Here is a 5,831-nt window from a genome sequence, read left to right on the forward strand (position 1 = left end):
GGTTGGATGTTTTAGTTTCCTTACAGTTTTCTGCTATAACTTGGACCAGATCTCTCTGGCAAAATACATTTGATCTCAAAGTGAAATATAACCGGTTTTGGGGCGAACTCAAACTCCCACCACCAGTAACACCTACTTGGGTGATGCATTACAGGCATGCTGTAACAGAGAGGACTCACTGCTCACTCATTTATTTATTGTAAGTTTAAGTGGTCATCTTTACAAGTGAAGAATGGAGGGCCAAGATAAAATGTCAGTGTGAGTTGATCCCTAACAGCAAAAAAAAATAATTGTAGAGTACTCCTACTGTTTCCACAACAAAACAGGAAATGTGGAATGTTTTGATCTGATGTTAGTTAACCTTAAACCGGTTTTGAAAGGCCAACCTAACACAATCAAGAACACCTCTTCTGTCACTGGTCCAGTTTGTACGTTTCCAGATTTTGAACAGGATAAATGCATTTTAATATTTCAAATGTTGTTCAAAGTAAAGATAATGATAAAGCAATAACAAAATCCCATGATGTCTTTGTATCAGTGATGACACCATGCACATCAAGGAATAATATTATACCCTTCACCTTTTGTAAGAGAGAGAATGCTGTTTAGTCAGTAATACATTAGTAATAGTTACAACATAATGCATCAGTCGGGAGGCACTCAGGGCATCAGCGGAGCACCAGGGTGTTTTGTCATCTGACTACCTTTCCCAGAGAAGTACACACATGCATGACTCAACCTGTTGAGAGGAAAATTACAAAGGTGTGTCAGACAGAAACTCAAGGGCAGTTTTGTATCACACATTTTCAGCATATTCGACGATGACTGTATTCATGTTTACCTAATAGTTATTGAGCACTGTGGAACAAATAAATAGACAATATTAACATCAAGTAGAGATGTTTTTGGTTATAAGAGGACATTTCAGATATATTATATTGAAGCAAACAAGAGAGAAGATTGAACCAGTTAGACTCATCTTAAATGTGATGTTATTGTGTCCATTAGGCCACCAGTTAATGTATTTGAAACATAGTTAGTCTAATCAGATAAATGTTTTGTGTTATATCTAGATTTTCTGAGATGCCTCAACCATAAAGCGGAAGGTTTAGGCTAAGGCTTTGTAGTCGGCACTCTACAGCACAGCGATAACAACTGGCAACACCCTCATGTTCTCTCCAGTCTGCTGGAGAAACGAAACCTCAGAGCAACAAGCCTCACGTCCTACAGTTAAACACTAGCAGTAAAACAGTGGTAAAATAATAAAAAGCACAGAGATGAGTGATAAAAGGCTGTGTTTGTTATGTAAATGTTCTCCCACCTAAAGGTCCATATGAGGGAATTAATCTTTATTGACTCATCATATGAATGTACCAATATCCTGAAATGTACTGTAATCTCTTTCTAAGACCAAACAGGAAGTAGGAAAATAGCCATTGTGGATTTCCAAAACAAGCGTTTCCATCCATTTATTCTAGGGAAAACCAGGACATAGAGATACATTTAATTGAAACAAATGCAGTACAATAACATGCCAAACACATTTGATACCATTCCTTTTACTCCATTCCATCCATTACACTCCATTCCATCCATTACACTCCATTCCATCCATTACACTCCATTCCATCCATTACACTCCATTCCAGACATTATTATAAGCCGTCCTCCCCTCAGCAGCCTCCACTGCTTTAGATGTGTTAATGTCAGAGTAGATAGATGTGTTTGCAACTTAGCCTTTTATCTTCCTCCCAGAATATAGGGCAATGACTACCATAAAATAGATGAAGATCCCCAACATTGGTTAAACTATCTGTTTATCATGACTAGTTCAGTTATCACATATTACAATCAGTAGTAGTTAGTACTACAGTACCATGAGGACATCTAGTAGGTATTGTGGCGTAGCTCATTTTCAAAAGGTGCACTGAGCACAGCAATACAACAGAACAATGCCACAGTACAAAAGGATCACTCTAACAAAGATAAAGCAAAAATAATCCAACACTACAAGTTACAACTTTCAATATTACAACAACAACAATCTCTTCATTTAAATCTAAATAACTGCAACTTACTATATATTCAACACATCTAATACTAGACTGTTAAACTGCCCTGGCAGCACCAGGGAATCAAGGTGCAATGAGTTCTGCAGGCTATTCCAAGAATGGGGGGAATCAAAACTGAAAGAGGATCTACCTAGATTGGTATGAACTAGTAGAACTTGGAGAGTTAACCATCCCTGTGAAACAGCTAAACCACACTAATCTGACCCCTCTGGGGAACACGTCGCTTGTTTTGCTCTAGGACGCCCACAGGCCTCACAAGACTCGTCTGATGGTGCCCCGGTATCAGTTGACCAAATGAACAGAGGTACAGTATATACAGTGCTTTCAGAAAGTATTCAGACCCCCCTGTTACATTAAACACTTATTCTAAAATTGATTAAATATTTTTTTCCCAATACATTACCCCATAATGACAAAGCAAAAACAGGTTTTTAGAAATGTTTGCAAATGTATTAAAAATTTAAAAAACAGAAATACCATAAGTATTCAGAACCTTTGCCATGAGACTCGCAATTGAGCTCAGGTGTGTCTTGTTTCCTTTGTACATCCTTGAGATGATTCTACAACTTAATTGGAGTACACCTGTGGTAAATTAAATTGATTAGAGATGATTTGGAAAGCGCACACCTGTCTACACTGCATTGGGAAAGAATTCAGACCCCTTGACTTTTTCCACATTTTGTTACATTACAGCCTTATTCTAAAATGGAATAATAATAAAAAAATATCATCACTCTACACAAAATGACCCATAATGACAAAGTGAAAATAGGTTTTTAGAAATGCTTGGGAAAGGGTAACAAAAAATATCTACAGCATTGAAGGTCCCCCAACAACACAGTAGCCTCCATCATTCTTAAATGGAAGAAGTTTGGAACCACCAAGACTCTTCCTAAAGATGGCCGCCTGGCCAAACTGAGCTATCGGGGGAGAAGGGTCTTGGTCAGGGAGGTGAACAAGAAACCGATGGTCACTCTGACAGAGCTCCAGTGTTCCTCTGTGGAGATGGGAGAACCGTCCAGAAGGACAATGTTCTCTGCAGCATTCCATCAATTAGGCCTTTATGGCAGAGTGGCCAGACGGAAGCCACTCTTCAGTAAAAGACACATGACAGCTCGCTTGGAGTTTGCCAAAAAGCACCTAAAGGACTCTCAAAACATGAGAAACTAAATCCTCTGGTCCGATGAAACCAAGATTTAATTCTTTGGACTGAATGCCAAGCGTCACATCTGGAAGAAACCTGGCACCATCCCTACGGTGAAGCATGGTGGTGGAGTATCATGCTTTGGGGACGTTTTTCAGAGGCAGGGACTGGGGAGACTAGTCAGGATTGAGGGAAAGATGAACAGAGCAAAGTATAGAGAGATCCTTGATGAAAACATGCTCCAGAGTACTCAGGACCTCAGGCTGGGGCGAAGGTTCCTCTTCCAACAGGACAACGACCATAAGCACACAGCAAATGCAGGAGTGGCGTCAGGGCAAGTCTCTGAATGTCCTTGAGAGCCAGAGCCCGGACTTGAGCCTGATCGAAGATCTCTGGAGAGACCTAAAAATAGCTGTGCAGTGACGCTCCCTATCCAACATGATAGAGCTTGAGAGGATCTGTATGGAAGAATGGGAGAACCTCCCCAAATACAAGTGTGCCAAGCTTGTAGCGTCATACCCAAGAAGATTCAAGGCTGTAATTGCTGCCTAAGGTGCTTCAACAAAGTACTGAGTAAATGGTCTGAATACTTACGTAAATGTAATATTTTAGTTAATTTTTTTGTGCAAAATGTCAATAAAACCTGTTTTTACTTTGTCACTATGGGGTATTGTGTGTAGATTGATGAGGGAAAAAATATGTAATACATTTTAGAATAAGGCTGTAATGTAACAAAATGTGTAAAAGGTCAAGGGGTCTGAATACTTTCCGAATGTACTCTTTATTGCCAAAAATAAGGGGGACATATAAAAGGAAAAATGTTTCCTTATATATTTCAGATATAGGACTTCAGATCAAACAACCAATAGATTCATTGGGGGGACTGTTCTATTTTATTTATTTAACCTTTATTTAACTAGGGCAAGTAAGTTAAGAACAAATTCTTATTTTCAATGACAGCCTAGGAACAGTGGGTTAACTGCCTGTTCAGGGTCAGAATGACAGATTTGAACCTTGCCAGCTCAGGGGTTTGAACTTGCAACCTTCTGGTTACTAGTCCAACACTCTAACCACTGGGCTACCCTGCCGCCCCCACTGTAGTGAATATGTTTTTCAATGCATTTGTATGGGCTATTAGCAGTAAAGCCAAATAATTTTGTATATATTTTTTTATACTTATTCTGAGCAGACTACACATTCGCCATCCGCTCAAGAGGGGCATTTGGTTCACATCAGGGCAGAAACCCAAATAGAAAACTAATGCGATGCATTAGTTGAACAGAATGAGAAATGGAGGTGCCACACACATGCAGAGGAACAACATTTCAGTAACCATTGAGAAGGCAAAGAGCTGCATTTCCAGGCTCACCCAGGGTGTCAAAATCGCATTGACCGTTCTGGAAAACCACATCAGTTGCTCCTAAAAAGTCTCTAACTTAGGTTGAAAGTATTAACACAGATAGTACAACATATCCATGTGTATCATGGTATCCAATTACTTTGTTATACTGGTATAAGTGGTATTATAAGAATAGTCTAACCCACATTTCTGTCAAATGAAATCAAACCTATATATTGTGGAACACAATAGATGGTTCAAAGGAGAAGCGCCCCCCCCTAAAGTTTTGTTTTATTGACAACGTAAAAAGTGCCTTGCCTCCATGTCTTTTTCTAAAGTGTGTTACGCTCGTCGTTTGAATGAGGAGACCAAAGGTGCAGCGTGGTAGGCGAACATCTTACTTTATTTAAAATGAACACCGAAAAACAACAAAATACAAAACGAAGCGTAAAGTTCTGCAGGCTACACATCAACTATACAAAAAACAAGATCCCCTTCTCCCACGGCTTACAGGGCTTAGACTGTTTTGTGCCAAAAAGGAGGGGTGAAATACATGTAAAAAAAAATTTACTTATTTTTTCTGATCTTTCTGATATGTCTCAGGTGTTGGACAGACACTTAAGGACAAATTCCTTTTTATTGTTTTGGGGGGACTATCTGTTCTTCCATGTTGTAATCTGTTATCAATGTATTGTATGGGTTTATAGCAGTAGTGCCAAAAAATATTTGATTTAAAAAAAAAATGTATTAAAAAATATATACTTCAAGCGGTCTTGAAATTCAAAATCAAATCGCTAAATGATCCTTGGTATGAACCTCCTTAAAACAATTCCATATAGCTTAGTAGAACCTTGTTCTGAGCCGACTTCGCCATCCCGCTCAAGAGGGGCATTTGGTTCATGCCCGCGAAGCAGCCCAATTACAAAAGGAATGCAATCAGTTTCAATCTGAAAAACTCCTCCATCGTGTACCGGCCAGGTGAGCTAAAACAAACATTCTCAGTGGAACAGAATGAGAAATGAAGGAGCCACACCAATGCAGAGGAACAACATGGTCAGCAACCTGTGAGCTGGCAAAGAGATTGAGTTGCAGGCTCGCCCAGGGCATCAACATCGACTAAACCGTTCTTGCAAGCTCCATCAGTTGCACTTAAAAAGTCTCTAACTTAGGTTGAAAGTATTACACAGATAGTACAACATATCCATGTGTATCATGGTATCCAATTACTTTGTTATACTGGTATAAGTGGTATTATAAGAATATCTAACCAACATTT

The sequence above is a fragment of the Oncorhynchus kisutch genome, unplaced genomic scaffold (assembly GCF_002021735.2).
Source record: "Oncorhynchus kisutch isolate 150728-3 unplaced genomic scaffold, Okis_V2 scaffold2488, whole genome shotgun sequence".
NCBI classification, from domain to species: Eukaryota; Metazoa; Chordata; class Actinopteri; order Salmoniformes; family Salmonidae; genus Oncorhynchus; species Oncorhynchus kisutch.